Source organism: Pleurodeles waltl, chromosome 9 (genome assembly GCF_031143425.1).
Source record: "Pleurodeles waltl isolate 20211129_DDA chromosome 9, aPleWal1.hap1.20221129, whole genome shotgun sequence".
Classification (NCBI taxonomy): Eukaryota; Metazoa; Chordata; class Amphibia; order Caudata; family Salamandridae; genus Pleurodeles; species Pleurodeles waltl.
The window spans coordinates 860,174,136-860,192,884 of NC_090448.1; positions in this window are offsets into that span (position 1 = coordinate 860,174,136).

Below are 18,749 nucleotides of genomic sequence, written 5' to 3' on the forward strand. Positions count from 1 at the left end.
CTGGATTCAAGCTAGCCTGGCTGATGAGGGGTGAAACCCCGAAACCGGTCCCAGGATGCTTGTTTCCGGTCCAGTGAGGACCTGGCTTGGCAGTCCGGTCTGGACTGTTCCCATGAGGAACAGGGTCAAGACTGATTTGCATATGGCTGGGTCCAAACTGGGGTGGCATGGTGAGCAAAAGAACGATGGATTAAACCCAGATCTATGACTTGGGGTGAGTGTTTGACAATGTTCAGCATTCCGTCCATCACTTGTTGTTTTTGCTTTGTCGCCCTAAGTGGGAAGGGTATGCCCAGACGTGGGTCCTGTGCTTCCCATGCCACTGGATTCAAGCTAGCCTGGCTGATGAGGGGTGAAACCCCGAAACCGGTCCCAGGATGCTTGTTTCCGGTCCAGTGAGGACCTGGCTTGGCAGTTCGGTCTGGACTGTTCCCATGAGGAACAGGGTCAAGACTGATTTGCATATGGCTGGGTCCAAACTGGGGTGGCAAGGTGAGCAAAAGAACGATGGATTAAACCCAGATCTATGACTTGGGGTGAGTGTTTGACAATGTTCAGCATTCCGTCCATCACTTGTTGTTTTTGCTTTGTCGCCCTAAGTGGGAAGGGTATGCCCAGACGTGGGTCCCGTGCTTCCCATGCCACTGGATTCAAGCTAGCCTGGCTGATGAGGGGTGAAACCCCGAAACCGGTCCCAGGATGCTTGTTTCCGCTCCAGAGAGGACCTGGCTTGGCAGTTCGGTCTGGACTGTTCCCATGAGGAACAGGGTCAAGACTGATTTGCATATGGCTGGGTCCAAACTGGGGTGGCATGGTGAGCAAAAGAACGATGGATTAAACCCAGCTCTATGACTGGGGGTGAGTGTTTGACAATGTTCAGCATTCCGTCCATCACTTGTTGTTTTTGCTTTGTCGCCCTAAGTGGGAAGGGTATGCCCAGACGTGGGTCCCGTGCTTCCCATGCCACTGGATTCAAGCTAGCCTGGCTGATGAGGGGTGAAACCCTGAAACCGGTCCCAGGATGCTTGTTTCCGGTCCAGTGAGGACCTGGCTTGGCAGTTCGTCTGGACTGTTCCCATGAGGAACAGGGTCAAGACTGATTTGCATATGGCTGGGTCCAAACTGGGGTGGCATGGTGAGCAAAAGAACGATGGATTAAACCCAGATCTATGACTGGGGGTGAGTGTTTGACAATGTTCAGCATTCCGTCCATCACTTGTTGTTTTTGCTTTGTCGCCCTAAGTGGGAAGGGTATGCCCAGACGTGGGTCCCGTGCTTCCCATGCCACTGGATTCAAGCTAGCCTGGCTGATGAGGGGTGAAACCCCGAAACCGGTCCCAGGATGCTTGTTTCCGGTCCAGTGAGGACCTGGCTTGGCAGTTCGGTCTGGACTGTTCCCATGAGGAACAGGGTCAAGAGTGATTTGCATATGGCTGGGTCCAAACTGGGGTGGCATGGTGCGCAAAAGAACGATGGATTAAACCCAGATCTATGACTGGGGGTGAGTGTTTGACAATGTTCAGCATTCCGTCCATCACTTGTTGTTTTTGCTTTGTCGCCCTAAGTGGGAAGGGTATGCCCAGACGTGGGTCCCGTGCTTCCCATGCCACTGGATTCAAGCTAGCCTGGCTGATGAGGGGTGAAACCCCGAAAGCGGTCCCAGGATGCTTGTTTCCGGTCCAGTGAGGACCTGGCTTGGCAGTTCGGTCTGGACTGTTCCCATGAGGAACAGGGTCAAGACTGATTTGCATATGGCTGGGTCCAAACTGGGGTGGCATGGTGAGCAAAAGAACGATGGATTAAACCCAGATCTATGACTGGGGGTGAGTGTTTGACAATGTTCAGCATTCCGTCCATCACTTGTTGTTTTTGCTTTGTCGCCCTAAGTGGGAAGGGTATGCCCAGACGTGGGTCCGGTGCTTCCCATGCCACTGGATTCAAGCTAGCCTGGCTGATGAGGGGTGAAACCCCGAAACCGGTCCCAGGATGCTTGTTTCCGGTCCAGTGAGGACCTGGCTTGGCAGTTCGGTCTGGACTGTTCCCATGAGGAACAGAGTCAAGACTGATTTGCATATGGCTGGGTCCAAACTGGGGTGGCATGGTGAGCAAAAGAACGATGGATTAAACCCAGATCTATGACTGGGGGTTAGTGTTTGACAATGTTCAGCATTCCGTCCATCATTTGTTGTTTTTGCAATGCCCTGAAACAACCATTGGCCCTGAGCAGTATTTTCTACACTGTACACCCGGAAATTGGTTAAGTTATAAACAATTTTGAAACATATGGATGCGGGGTCAAATCTACTCCTGTGCGTCAATAAAAAATGACGCGCAGACTGTAAGCGTCATAATATTTTGACGCATAACAATAAAAACGCACTTCATTTTAGGCAGGAAGTGATGTAATAGGATATCCTGTTTACAGAATAGGTACAGTGGGTGTGCTTTCACTTTCACTTTGCAGTCTGTGATATTTCCTGACTGTGTGGCTGTGTCTCGATTTTTCTCTGTGCATTCAGGGGCATATTTATACTCCGTTTGCCCCGGAATTGCGTTGGTTTTTTTTTAATGCAATTTCGACACAAAACTAACTCCATATTTATACTTTGGCGTTAGACGCGTCTAGCGCCAAAGTCCATGGAGTTTGCGTAATTTTTTAGCGTGGACACCTACTTTGCGTTAATGAGATGCAAGGTAGGCGTTCACGTCTAAAAAATCGACTCCGAGGCATGTGCGTCAGATTAATACTCCCGGGCAAAATTTAAGCCCGGGAGTGGCCGGGTCAAAAAAAATGACGTACGGCCGCTTTTGCGCCGTTTTTTAGCACCTGCAAAAGGCAGGCGTTAAGGGACCTGTGGGCTCTGAAGGAGCCCAGAGGTGCTCTCCCATGCCCCCAGGGACCCCCCTGTCACCCTTGCCCACCCCAGGAGGACACCCAAGGCTGGAGGGACCCATCCCAGGGACATTAAGGTAAGTTCAGGTAAGTGTTTTTTTTTTTTTTTTGTGGCATAGGGGGGCCTGATTTGTGCCCCCCTACATGCCACTATGCCCAATGACCATGCCCAGGGGACAGAAGTCCCCTGGGCATGGCCATTGGGCAAGGGGGCATGACTCCTGTCTTTGCTAAGACAGGAGTCATTTCTATGGGGGTTGGGAGTGAAAAAAAATGGCGCAAATCGGGTTGAGGTGAAAAAATTGCCTCAACCTGACTTGCCCCATTTCTTGACGCCCAAGCTCCATTTTCCCCTACGCCGGCGCTGCCTGGTGTACGTCGTTTTTTTTAACGCACAACAGACGGCGCCGGCGGCTAACGCCGGCTAACGTCATTCAATAAATACGGCGCCCGCATGGCGCTTCAGAATGGCGTTAGCCGGCGCAAATTTTTTTGACGCAAAACTGCGTTAGCGCAGTTTTGCGTCAAAAAGTATAAATATGGGCCTTAGTGATTTTGGCTCCAGTGTGGTCTTTTGATTGTATTTTTGTGTATAAAAACTGTCTGTGGTATCCTGTCTGAGTGTTTTTGTAGTCATTTGTGTTCTCAACAATTGTCTTTGTTGTGTTGGGAGTCTGTTGTGGGTAGTGGTAGTTTGGGTATAGTTGGGCTGTGTTTGTAGTTTTTTTAATTTTTCCTGTCCTACTTTCCCCCTATTCTCCTTTGTTCCCCTTTATCCTCTATTTCTTTTTTGTACCATTATGATGGGTAAGCCTCGTCTTGGCAGGATGGGAGCGGAGGAGCTGGGTGGGTTCATTTGGCTTGTGTGCCATTTCCTACCCCTCATGATTGAGGCAGGTGGTCGTGTGATCCAAGGGTATCACACTGAGGAACGGAGGCTCCGGTGGGCAGAGGTGTTGCATCATCTGCAGAGAGTACACAACACACCACAAAACTACCACCAGCTGAAGCACCGCTGGGCTGACCTTGTATCCAGGGAGCAAGATCTGCTGGACCACCTTGGAATTGTGATTGGTGGCCCTGTTGGTGAGTACAAAGCATGTTAATGTTCACATTTAAATGCTCTGTCGTGACATATGCTGATTTTTACAATATCTGCCGGCAATGTTGTAGAGCATGTGGAATGCCAGTGAAACACACAGGGCCATATTTCTACTTTTTTAGCACCGCAATTAGGAGCTGTTTGGAAGCAAGAGCTCTGCAAACTTATAAATACATTTGTATTTAGTAAGTTTGCGCCGCCTTTGTGTCAAACAGCAACACAAATCTGGTGCAAAATATGTATAGATATACGCCACAGTTGCCTGTGAGGTATAGAAATTTGAGGAAATTAGTGCAGGCTTCACGTCAAGTGACGATAGCAATGTGGCGCAAACATATGTTTCATGTGTGTTCGGTGAGTATGTCAGGAAACCGATCATGGAAGTCTCGAAAATATTTGGATTTATTGTGCCCCTCCATTCTTTTCGGATACATGTCTGATCTGGATTTGGAAACATACGTAACAAGTTCTAGCTGCGCTCAGCTAACATCTTAGACTGATATTTGGAGTTTGTAGTGCCACATTTAAATGAGGGATGACAGCCAAAAGGTATGCACATGGGTTCATATCTCTATGGTTGGTGCAACTCATCATTGCTGTGCCACATCAAATTAAGAAACTGATACAAATTGAAGGCTAACAACTGTCCCTGGCCCTCTGTACATTGTACCTGTGTGTCTGAAATTGGTCATAGTCACAATGGTTGGTTGACTGGTAATGCAGTCCTCACAGAAAGTGGCTTTCGATGTCTCATAATGAGACGAATACACTCCATGATTTTGTCTGTGCACTAATGAAGGAGCATGTTTGCCACCACATGATAGTTAGGGCCACTGCATGTGTGCAGATGTGGGTATCACTCACTGGAGCCCCTGGGTCTGTACATGTTTGCCGTGTTATGTAGCATGCAGTATCATCATGTTTGAGAGGCTTTACTTTTTGATTTAATCTTACACATAGTATTTGTCATTTGAATTGTTGTGCAGAATTGTTGCACAGAAATTGAGCACATTTCTCCCTTCCATGCCTTACAGGTGGACCGGCACCCTACACTATAGTTGAGGTCGCTCGATTTGTGGACCCAGACAACTCCAGTAAGTGTTCATATTTCTGTTATGTGTTGTGTTTGCTGGTGATGTGTGATGGACTTCTGTGTGTTGGACACATAGCAAGATGTGATGCGCTAGGCAATCATTTGGTTTGTTCCATGAGTGGAATATCATTTTATTACCATCTTTATGTTGGCCAATCCTTATCGTATTGTCATATTTTGGTATTCTAGTTCAGTCCTCTAGGCACTGCAATGTGAATAGGGATAAGTCATGTGGATAAAACATGATTCAGAAAAAGTAGCAGTGGACCATATTAGTGAATTAGTCAGCCAGTCAGACCCAAATTCTCCAAGAATAGGGATGCCTGAGTTTTGCCCAAAGACTTCTGCTTTCCTATTCACTAATGAACATGTTGAACTGTATGTTAAACTTCCTAGCAGCATGTAGCTCCACATGTAGTGCTACGAGTATGTGGCACTTGGGTACAATGGCCTAGGTCTGCATGCAAATCATGGCCAGAGGTGTTCTTGCATCTCTCTGTTTGTTGTAAGGCATGGCTTATTGGCAGAAAATGATGTGGACAAAGGTCTGCATTTCCAAGCATAAGTGTTGATGGGATTGTACAAGGGTTGGATGTCTCCTATTTGGAGATCCTCCTTACCTGGTGTGTGTGCTGGGCCAAACCTGTGTCCAGCTTTCCTAAGCTTCCTGGGTGTCCTTGTTGTTAGAAATTATTAGTTGATTTTCCATCCCCCCCCCCAGACACAGGCGTAGGGTTGTGAATAGAGTTCCTAGGACTGATGATACACGTTTGGTACACAGACATGTAAATCAGTAAATCACTTGTCTGAACCTAGTATACCCACTCATGATTAGCACATGCTTTCTATACTGGCAAGTCCATTTACAACTCGCAGATCTTGTGGCCCTAGATTGCCATCCAGTACAATGACATTTGTTGCCCTGGCAGTGTTGGAGGATATGCAGCATGATTTTTAGCTGACAACTGGCAGAACTATGATGCCAAAATCATGCCATTTGTTACCCATCTTGTAGGGTTTGGATGTGCTATGTGTGATAGGACCTTTGTAGGCTGGCTTCCCATGTACTTCCTCAGGGACAATCAATGATCTGTATGATGATATGTGCTGTTACAAGTACATTAGATGTAATGTCTGATTTACTTCTTGTGCCATTTCACACAATGCAGTACCTAATGTTTGATTTTCTATTTGTCTTAACAGTTGCAAATATGACTCCCATCCAGGTTAGGGAGTTTCAACGGCGGGCAATGCGATACCGCCACATACTTGATGTCAAGTCTGGGTACCGCAACATGGCCCGAAGATATCTCCATGAACGAGCCTCCAGAGCTTGGAGGGCATTTGCACAAGGGGGCCCTTCTGTGTCTACCACAGCCACCACCAGCAGCACCACCACTACCACCCAGGTGGCACCAACAGCAACTGGGACTTTTACAGGACCATAAACTGCAACTGCTCCAGGATCAGTCACAGCACCACCTGCAGGGCAGCCTACAGCTGCAGGGCAGTATGTGTCAAATGCTTGTAGATCAGGGCCTTGGCATGAGTGAACAGTGTCTCTTTTGTATTAGAATTTGTGTCCTATGCTGCAACCATATCCCAACTGAGCTGTTACATTGGCAGCTACCCCAAAGCAACTTAGCTAAGATTCGGCCATTCATTGCAACAAACCAATCACGGTTACTATGGATCCCAAAGTGTGATTATTTCAAGCTGTTGTTTTCAATGTCACATACTGTGCTTCCAGATTTAGTATTGAGGACACTGTGTTAAGTCTGACTGCAGTCTGATGTCCAAGGAAATCCTTATAAGGTGAGTGGTAGTATGCTCTCTTGTAGTATAGTGTACATAACTCCCATAGATCATTTGTTACACTGTTCAGCATGGTTACTTATTTGGATGTAAACTCATACACCTCCATTCATGCAGTTTGGTGTGTGTTAGCTTAAATCTGTGGCAAATGTCACATATGTTAGTTTTGCCATGAAGCAACAATTTGAAGGCACTATTTTCTGGCTTAGACATCCCTTGAGGAAGCGTTATTCTGTCCAACACAGCATTATGGTGTATTATTTCTATTTTCCTCAGAAATAACCCTCAGGAAGGGCAGATGATGGTACAATCCAGGCCACTGTGCATAGTTATGAGCCCACATTATTTCAGGACAGTTGTATTGACAATCTATAATAATTGACAGGAGGCAAACTTCACCGACCTACCGTACGGTTGATGTGCCACATTACACAGAGACAAAGTGGTTGTGTAAGTGCTATTTATTGAAAAGTGCTGTAGTGCTATATGTACATTGTCCGTGATTGTGAGTCCATTATAGTGACATCTTCCATTGTGATACTACACAAGTGCAAAAGGACATGTCATTAGACATGCTGGGGTGATGTGTCAGACAGTGCAGAGGGACAAGATCTGGCAATGAGATAGTGAGAGACAATCACAGGGCAGGCTGACAAGATAAACAGTGGCTTGCAGAACAGTGCTTGTGTACAGTTGTTGCAAGAGTGTCATTTTACAAAGCACAGGACCTTGGTAATAGGTGGCCATGTGGCAGGGACTAGTGCTACCGGGTACTCTTACGGGTGAAGGTGATCTGTTCCTGGTCTTCATCTTCTGATGTGTGTGTTGCCTCCTCTGCCCTTCTGTGTAGACATGGAGTCAGACATCCCGGCAGCTTCTAACTATGGGGGTCTTAAGGGCAGTACTGCAGCAAGGAGGATCTGCTGGTTCTTAAGAATAGCAGCCACATCATGGTGGTAGGCAGCCAGGTCGGCCCTGAGGGGTTCAATGTTGCATTCATCCACGCGTTGACAGGATTGCTGTTGTAGGTGTTGGGTCAACTGTATTACGGCTGGGCTGATTTCCTTCAGCCTTTTTCTACTTCCTGCAAGATAGTTGTTCGCCCTTGCATAGCTGCTGCCTGTTCTTCAGTTGAGATCATGCACAAACGCACCCCCTCTAGGCTGGCTGCCCCATAGTTTGCATCCCCACCCGCACCTCCTTGGCCAGCTTCCTCTGTACTCCAACTACAGTTCTCTCAAAGCAGGTGTCAGTGTCGTCTGAGTCCTCAGCTGTGTTGGAGCTGGCAGGTCGTACAATAGGGGTTGTGGGTGGGTCCTCTGTGATGGCTGCTAGTTCTGTGCTCCTCCTTGTGACTGAAGGTGGGGTCTGGAGGGTTTCAAGGACCTCTTTGAGGGTCTGCAGGCTGATGTTTGTCAGCTCATCATCCATGTCATCAGGGTAGTCCTGGACAGGCATATCCACAGGAGATCCATCGTCCTCTGCAATGAAATACAGTACAATTTTGTGTCTGTGTTGTGGCATTTGTAATGTGACATGCCTCCCTTGCGATTTTTTTTACATTGTGATCTTGGTTCCTGTTCATTGTTCCTGTCTTTCAGACTGGCATTCTACCAGGCCTATGCCCCACCTGCATGTCACATGTATTGTGGTCAGTTTATGGACTTGTCAACATCACATCCTCTAGGTGTTGGTTCTGGCCAAATTGTGAATTGCCACCTTCTTGTCCCACACAACCCTCCATCTGCTTCCATTCTCGTGGTGAGGCCTTTCACTGGCTGTGGTTGATCTGATGGCACTAGCACCACACTTAACAATCTGGACCTGCCCAAGTCTCTGATCTTTCACATCCACCTATATGTAGTTGAAATGTAGCATATACTATGTATAGCATTGTTATGGCACAATATGGATGTCAGCATTGGTAATGTGTACTTCTGATGTTGGGGAATGCGTGGTACATTGGATTGCCTTGCTAGTCGTAGCAGTGTCCTATTATCTCCTATGACTATGCAGGTGTATTTCTGTGACCAGTTAAATGTGTCCTCCACCTCAATGCTGTTGTCTGAGCAGTATGACATTTGGGATGTTGCATTGTGACCCAGGCACAGGGTGGACCCTGACATATGCAACATGGGTATGACATTAGTGCTGTGGACCTCCTAATGTTGCTGACATTTGCTGATGTTTGAAGCAACTATGGACATTCACATTTGACAGGACTTGAACATTAGTCTTTTTTCAGGGGATTGTTAACATTGTCATCCTGAACCCTCTAATTTGGGTGTTTTAGATCCATGGGGACGTTACTGTCATTAGTTTTTTTACCAGCACACACAGCGGAGGTGGTAGTGGCAATTGTTGTCAGTATTACATTCCACTTGTAGGTATGGCCAGAGGTTGTTAATTGGGCTATAGTTAATGTAGGGCGTACAGTGGCTGATGTGTGACAGGATGCAGTTTGACGTTGTGCCCTTCCCTCCTGGCTTTACCTTTGCAACATCCTTGGCATGGCAGCATACCCCCATGCAAGGGTTGTTGGTGTTGTGTAGTGGTGTGCCCCAGGTTTCCTCTGAACATGCCATGCCCCGTGCCCCTTTGCCCATGTCACTCCCTGAATATCATGACTTACATGCATTGTGTAGTAGGTATCCCCCCCCGCCGGCAGTTAACATTTGTGCACTTTAATTCCCCCTGCGACTTATCCTGCATGTGTGTTGTCTCCTGGTAGTTTGCGCTGTCCTGTCATTATATCCCTGTGACGATCTCCTCAGGGATGACGGCTGCCACCATCTCCTACCATGTGGTCCAGGGTCTCCTGGTGTGCTGGACTCCCACCTCTAGTCTGCAGTGCTGCCTTCCTGTTCATGGCCATCTATTCCTTTGTCCTGCGCTTGCAGTCATGCCAGCGTTTCTTGCACTCGATGACTGTTCTGCGTACTTCTGCCAATGTAGGGCATACAGTGGCTGATGTGTGACAGGATGCAGTTTGACGTTGTGCCCTTCCCTCCTGGCTTTTCCTTTGCAACATCCTTGGCATGGCAGCATACCCCCATGCAAGGGTTGTTGGTGTTGTGTAGTGGTGTGCCCCAGGTTTCCTCTGAACATGCCATGCCCCGTGCCCCTTTGCCCATGTCACTCCCTGAATATCATGACTTACATGCATTGTGTAGTAGGTATCCCCCCCGCCGGCAGTTAACATTTGTGCATTTTAATTCCCCCTGCGACTTATCCTGCATGTGTGTTGTCTCCTGGTAGTTTGAGCTGTCCTGTCATTATATCCCTGTGACGATCTCCTCAGGGATGATGGCTGCCACCATCTCCTACCATGTGGTCCAGGGTCTCCTGGTGTGCTGGACTCCCACCTCTAGTCTGCAGTGCTGCCTTCCTGTTCATGGCCATCTATTCCTTTGTCCTGCGCTTGCAGTCATGCCAGCGTTTCTTGCACTCGATGACTGTTCTGCGTACTTCTGCCACATTGTTAATCTTGTCAACAATTTGTTGCCATATTGCCTCTCTCCTACTGATTGGCAACTTTGAGGTGACAAACAGTCACCTCTTTCACCAGAATCTCCTGTTCCTCTGCACTGAAGCGATACTTTCTTTTCTTCTTCTCCCTGTCCTGGGTCTTGTGTGGGTCCTCCTGGCTGGTTCCTGGTCTGTTGTTATCTTCCTGGGGTCTGTGCAAGCATCTGGGATCCATTTTGGCTCTCCTCTGCAAAAATTGCTGTGTTTGCGGAGAATTTTGATGCAATTGCGTCAAAAAACACTGCATATCCGGTTTCGTAAATCATCTCACAGTCATTTCCGCCGCTTTAACGTTGTTTTCCTTTACGACGTGACGCTGTGGTGTGCGTCAGAGAAAATGACTCACACCTATAAATTTGATGCCCACACGGCGCAAATAAATGGCATTAGTGGGCAGTAATATTTTTGACGGCAAACTGCGTCGGTACAGTTTTGCGTCAAAAAGTATAAATGTGGGCCTAAATACTTTCAGTTAGCGAGTTGAGTGGCCTCCCTCCAAGAGAAGTGGGGTGTGAACAATTATTGGGAAGAGAAATTATTTTCGGCTCTGGTTCATAAAGAAATCTCCGTCTGGTATCAGTTTCAGTTGATGTTTCAGATTCAGGGGGTCATTCCGACCCTGGCGGTCCATGACCGCCAGGGCCGGGGACCGCGGAAGCACCTTCAACAGGCTGGCGGTGCTTCCAGGGCCATTCTGACCGCGGCGGTAAAACTGCGGTCAGAAAAGGGCCGGTTTACCCCTGGCCCAAGGAATCCGCCATGGCGGCGCTGCTTGCAGCACCGCCATGGGGATTCCGACCCCCTTCCCGCCATCCTGGTCCTGGCGGTAAATACCGGCAGGAACAGGATGGCGGGAACGGGTGTTGTGGGGCCCCGGGGGCCCCTGCACTGCCCATGCCACTGGCATGGGCTGTGCAGGGGCCCCCTCACAGGGCCCCATAATGATTTTCAGTGTCTGCAAAGCAGACACTGAAAATGGCGACGGGTGCACTGCACCCGTCGCACACCAGCAACTCCGCCGGCTCCATTCGGAGCCGGCTTCATCGTTGCTGGGGCTTTCCCGCTGGGCCGGCGGGCGGCCTTTTGGCGGTCGCCCGCCGGCCCAGCGGGAAAGCCCGAATGGCCGGCGCGGTCTTTTGACCGCGGTGCGGTCATTCGGCGGTAACCGCATGGCACGGTTGGAATGATCGCCTCAGTGTTTTCTCTTCCCAAGAAGAAATGGGAAAGGGTTTTGCCAGCCCTAGACATAGCACATACTTGGGAATCCTCATGCTCTATGCTCTGGCTCTGGTCGGTAACTAGATCAGCCGCTTTGAAAAAGAATCACTTGTTTACGATGCAAAGGGTCTATTGGTCACCCCAGAAGTTATCAGCTTTAGGGAAGTCAGAAAGAAAGTGTCCATGTTGTGGTGAGCCCAATGCAAATGACATACATATGTTTTGGAGCTGCCCTAACCTTGGCTTCTTTTGGACTTCGATCAAAGGTTTTCTCAGATTATAAGTTTTAAGGTGGAAGAGACCCCATCTTTAGTGTTTTTTGGGGTTTCCCCTGGCTCTAGATGGGACTTGAAGCTTTCTAGGCCTTATAAGTACATGATGTTTTTATTGATGCTGTTGGCCAGAAGACAAATATGTTTAAAGTGGATTTTGCCCACGCCTCCGAATGTATCTGACTGGTTGTCATCTAGAAATTATTTTTTCTGTTTAGAACGTATCGGCCCGATGGATAATAGAGATGAATGTTGGGTCATCTGGGAAAACTTTCAGCAAAATGGTAATACTCTCGGTATATAGTCCAATGATTACTACCCTCCCCCCCCTTCCCGGGCTTACTGGGTGGCTACTTTTGACAGTTTTCCTTGTCGCTTTGGATGCACTGTGGGACTGGCACGGCCACAAGCATAGATCCTGACCGGGAGAGGTGAAAAGCTGTGTCTGCTCAGGTTCGACCCATTTAAATTGGATCACCTTTGCGGGATGTAGGTTGATGACCCTTGTGTACAGAGGCGGGATTTCTTATGAGGACAAAAAATAAAATAAAAGACAACATTGGGTTAACTTAGTGCATTTAATAAATGATAATGTTCAGTTGGGTGCAGGTAGGAATGTTGAGTTTGGTGTCCAAAAATTGTAATTTGAAGCCCTCTTTAATGCGTAATTTGGATTTTAAGTCACAATTCTGAAAATGACACTTTTAGAAAGGCAGCGTTTTCTTGGCCCAAACATTCTGTGCCTGCAGCCAGTATCCTGGGTGGGTCACATGACTAGGAGTAGCTGGCAGTTGGTATTTGAGGATTGCTCAAGTTGTAACTAAAAGTGATATGTAGAACTTTTGAATTTCTAAGGGTTGTGAAGTTTAGGTTGTTTTTGTATAGAAGAAATTAACATGGTTTCGTAACTATAACTATGCTTTAACCTTTGTTTTTTTCAGTGAATTTGTATGTTTTTTTTTTATTTTATGAGTATGGCATGTACATTTATTAAGAAGATAAACATAGCCCACGCACTGATATTGCTGGACATCTCAGCTGCCTGCAGTAAAAGCAATCATCCCTCTCTCCTAAGCACCCTGGAGTCTCTAATGGCAATCACTGGCAACATTATTCTCTGGTTCTCTTCCTCTCTTTCTAACCAATACCAGTTTGTTCACAGGGACATGTCCAGGTTGCAAAACATTCCTACCACTTGTGGATTTTAGGCCTTCATATAGGTTCCTGTCATCTTCAACATTTATATAGAGCCACTTGGTGTCACTGATAACAACATCAAGATTCACTACTCTGCTTGAAAATTACCTATGCTTCAGTCGTGAAATGCCTCAAACACTGCTTGAACATCATCTGCCACTGGGTGTTCAGCACCTACTTAAACCTCAACCCAACCAAACAGGAATTCCTTTTATTTGCCAATAGCAATAAACAAGATACAGCACAAATGTTTCCAATGACACGAACTTTAATAACTTCAACCCTGCCAAATCACTTGTATGAATCCTGGACACCATCTCACCTTACATAGTCAAAGATAAGCATAAAGTAAATGAATAAGATTAGAGGAAGCTGGTTTGTCAATGGTTAATACATTGTAATGTAGTGTCCTTTAAAAAAGTGAATCTTTAATTTTGAGCACCTTTACGCCCATTCTGATGGATACAGTGTTGTTGTTTCATATTTATTTATTTAGGTGTTTATTTTTAAATATTTCTAGCACACACTGCTACATGTGAAGGTGTCCTAGTGCCATATCTGAGTGTGCTGACTCTAAGCTGAGAAAAAAGAGCTCACTGGGTATAGTGTAAGGTCTTTAAAGTTTTACAAAAGGATAAAAGCTCCTCAATGAGTCTAGGATGGCACAGGAGATCGTTCCAAAGGCAGATGGCCTGGGCAGAAAATGATCTGCCTCCCAGGTGGAACCATTCAAAAGTTGGCAGTTCAACAGATTAGATCCGGTGCAACGTAAAAAGATACTCAGAGCATAGATGTGAAGCCCAGTTGTTTTTTTTTTTTCTCTTAACTTTCTTAGTCTACAGTCTGATGGTGTTCTGGCTGTGGGGTTGATGAGAAGCACCAGAGATGGTTAGCTTGGCTGCATGATAAGGGGTGCTAGTAGTGATGGCTTTGTAAATGATGTAGCTGGCTTTGAATGTGTTACGGACTGGCAACGGGAACCAACAGAATGCTATCAGTATGGGGATGATATGATGATATTTCTTCAGGTTCTGGACTAGATGTGTTCTGTCATGTAGAATGCATCCAAACGAGGATCATTGTGGGATCTGGGAGAACATGGAGTACAGCATTACCACCATCCAGATGTTAGACTGCAAGAGCTTGAACAGCAGTTCTGAAATCACTTTCTGGAAGAAATGGCTTGGTTTTCTTTAGAAAAGAGAGCAAGCACCCACCCATCTTTGTGTTTTTTGGTAAAGTGTTGCTTGAGGGAAAGGTTGCCATACGTGGAAAATTCAGTGAATTGGCACTTGGTGAGAGTTGGGGTTCAAAAAAGGGAAGGTTCAGGTCATTGTGCCAGGTTTTTGTTTTTATAACTTGTGTTGTTCTTGGCAAATAATAGGAATTCCCTCTTGTTTTGGTTGAGTCTCATCTCCTTCCGAGAAGATTTCAAATTAACAAATTTAAAATCACCTTTCTTGAATGGCTGATAAATAAATAAATATCCATGACCCTCTTAGCTTTCAAAGTATATAACATAATATTCTCTGGGGAGGAAGGAGAAGGCACATATACTGAAATACTGATTCAGCCAAACACTGACAAAAAGACAGAACTTTGAGCAAGAACCTGGGACCAGACCTCAACAGCACTGTGTCCAGAAACAGCCTCAGAAAAGGCTTTGTTGTCAAAATAACCCCAAGTTCCCAACTTGTTCTCCCTGGGGAAAATGCAATCAGAAACAATGCATTGTAAGAGACATGGTTCATGTCTACAGAATCTCATGGCTCAACTGGGACTTTTTAGAGTGCCTGTAACACTAGTGGCAAATCCCAGAATGGGGCAAGAAAATTAGGGCCATATTTATACTTTTTGACGCAAACCTACGCTAACGCAGTTTTGCGTCAAAAAAATTAGCGCCGGCTAACGCCATTCTGAAGCGCCATGCGGGTGCCGTATTTATTCAATGACATTAGCCGGCGTTAGCCGCCGGCGCTGCCTGGTGTGCGTGAAAAAAAATGACGTACACCAGTCAGCGCCGGCGTAGGGGAATATGGAGCTTGGGCGCCAAAAAATGGGGCAAGTCAGGCTGAGGCAAATTTTTCGCCTCAACCCGATTTGCGCCATTTGTTTAGACTCCCAACCCCCATTGAAATGACTCCTGTCTTAGCAAAGACAGGAGTCATGCCCCCTTGCCCAATGGCCATGCCCAGGGGACTTCTGTCCCCTGGGCATGGTCATTGGGCATAGTGGCATGTAGGGGGGCACAAATCAGGCCCCCCTATGCCACAAAAAAAAAATATATATATACTTACCTGAACTTACCTTAATCTCCCTGGGATGGGTCCCTCCATCCTTGGGTGTCCTCCTGGGGTGGGCAAGGGTGGTAGGGGGTGTCCCTGGGGGCATGGGGGGCACCTCTGGGCTCCTTCCGAGCCCACAGGTCCCTTAACGCCTGCCTTGTCCAGGCACTAAAAAACGGCGCAAAAGCGGCTGGACGTCATTTTTTTTGACTCGCCCACTCCCGGCGTAAATTTTGCCCGGGAGTGTAAATACGGCGCACATGCCTCGGAGTCAATTTTTTCGACGGGAACGCCTATCTTGCATATCATTAACGCAAAGTAGGTGTCCACGCTAAAAAATGACGCAAACTCCATGGACTTTGGCGTTAGACGCGTCTAACGCCAAAGTATAAATATGGAGTTAGTTTTGCGTCGGAATTGCGTCAATACAAACGACGCAATTCCGGCGCAAACAGAGTATAAATATGCCCCTTAGTCTTTAGTCTTTCAATAACAAAACTTCTTGACAGCCTAGTTGCCAGAGGGTTTAATACCTCAAGGTCCTAAAGTAGCTTTGCTACCTCTAGATAACAACCCAACCTCCCAAGTTTCTCCATTTCAATCACCATGCCCTCCTATGGAGCTGGACCAGAGCTGAGTGAGACATAGGACCGCTTCTCAAAGGATAGGGCTACACTGTCATCATGCATAGACCCTAAACTGCTGGGTGGAAAATGAAGTGGAACTAGTCACACCAGTTCTAGCATGGAACCAACAGCACAATGTAAACCTGATTCTCCTGGACATTCCTCGACATCAAGAGAGGAAGAGGAAAGGCATAAAGGAGCACTCTGGGTAAAAATATAAAGTGCATCCATCTTTCAAACTTTTTGATAGAACATTCTTGCACAGAACTGAGGGACAAGATAGTTCTCACCATCATCAACAAATCTATCTCTAGTCTCCCAAATGTCTGTACTTTCTGGTGGAATACTGTTGGACACAGGGCCAGATTTACCAAGGAAGGGAGGAACATGCCCAGATGATATGCAGTTCCATTCTCTATCCCAGATGAGGAGCTATTTGTAAGGAGATGAGGTTGGCCTCTGTCCAGGTGCAAACCTTATGTTCTAATAGTCACAGGGTAAGAATTCTTGCCCCCCCTTGATGATTAACATTTAGTGAGGCCACTCGGTTGCCTAAACAGCGCTGGTCATTGTGACCTATCACCATAGGAGCAAAATGCAAAGATGTTAAGTGAGCTGCTTTTAAATCATTTTAGCTGGAGGAAAAACTTCGGACCACTCCTCCTGTTCTGACTTGTGGTCCAGTCTCACTTCATATCCCATCCCAACTTGAAGTTCTGGTGACTATTTTTGGGTGCAGCTTCCCCACAGAAACATCTCTGTCCAGATTCTCTGTATTTAACCACCATTGCAGTGCTTGATAGATTTCTGCCAGGGCCAGTACTCTGTCCTCAAATTGTTGTGACTTGGGATCCCAATGTCTAAGTAAATGATTGACTTTCGGTTAAGGATGGAACTGGACCCAAGGTAGAATTATCTCTGATGATGCCATTAAACCCTACAGCCTCAACCAGTCCCTGGCTGCCGGGTTGGTCTGAGTTAGCAGACTTGAAATGTTTGACACTGGTTTTTGTTTCTAGGCAATCAGTAAAAACACCTTCTGCAGTCTATCCTAAAGTGGGTTTCTATGTTTGAGAGATCTTCAGTCAGTGTTAAGTGAGATGTTCCATTGTTTATTTAAAGCCTTTAATTCTACAGGCATGTTTTACATGTTGTTAGTGTTAAAAACACAAGACAAACAGATCAGCTGTCATCCAGATATCCAGGGAATCCTAGAATGTCTTTTGCATATGAAAAACCCACCATTAGTGACAGTGCCTTGGTAAATACTCTCAGAGAAGTAACCAGCCCTAAAGGCAGAACCTGGAAATAGTAAAAATCATCTTGAATCGCAAAGTGAAAAATATTTCTGCAATGCCTGATGGATCAAAATGTGCTGTTAATAGTCCACGAGAAAGCCTATGTTTTATAGACTCCACCACAGTCTATAATGACAACACTTTGAATCTGGCATGAGAAATATTAGTATTCACTGTTTTCAAATGTAATACTGGCCAAAATCTTCTGCATTCCTTCAGAGCCAAAAATAGAATTAAGGAAAAAAAACTTACTTCTTTGAGGCTGGTACAGGAACTATGACTATTCTGAGGTAGAGTCTGGTCTCCATTTAATAAAACACAGCTGTTGCCTGATTTATCATCAGATGTGCTGATCAAGGATGATTGTCTGGTTCTAAATTAAATTAAATCTGGTATCCCAGCTAAACAATGTTTAGGGGCCACTGATCAGAAGTCGATTCTCTCCACCCTGTGTGGGAACTCAGACATTCTGCCTTCCACTGAAGGCTCTCCATTGCAAGTGTAGTCATAACTTACAGGTGGCTGGGGAGGAATGGAAAGCAATGTTGCTGGATCCTGATATTTATCAGAAGGAGGGACTCTCTGGCTGAGTGCCCTCTTTCAAAAGGGCAGATTCATTATGTTAACATGAAATGAAGCAATAAAGCCCCCTTTTGAGTCTTCCAAATGTCCCCTTGAAGGTACCATCAGCTCTCTCTCCTCAACCAAAATGCTAACCAACGTTTCTAATTGAGTGCCGAACAACTTGGATCTTATGAATGGAATATGCATCAAGAGGTTTTTCTGTGAAGCAACCACCTTCCATAATCTCATCCAAATGTGCATTCTTGTAGCAATCGAAGAACCTTCTGCCACTGCCCACAATGAGTCAACTTCTCTCTATTAATTTGTTATCACCTTTTTATGGTCCCAAGCACAGGTAACATTTCTGTTTCTTCCCTCCAATATAGGATAACAAAATCCTCCTTGCCTTCTTGAGCAAGAGTATGCAGAAACATTGAATGGTCCCTCAAATGCTGGAGACTCTCCCTCTATTAGGTCCCTTGCGTTAATCTTTTCTTAATTCACTCCTCCTTTACATCCTGATCGAAGTCTTGGTAAGACATGCAAGGTCTATTTTGCAACAGCAGTCTCTCCTTAAATGCTGCTGAGACAACCTGCTCAAGTAAGCAGCGTAAGTTTTACATGGTAGAGGCCTCTGTAGAGGATTGGCGTTCATTCTGCTCTGCACCACACTCCACTCCACATGGTCCCTCTTAGATGCACTCTTTCGTTGACATATACTGGAGCACAGAAGTGACACTGTATCACCCGAGCCACTGTATTCACTACTGCAAACTGCCACTCTACTCTGGAGGCTCAAGTAGTTTAAAATTGTTCTACTTGTGCTTCTCATAAGACGGCATCATGCTGGATCAGGCA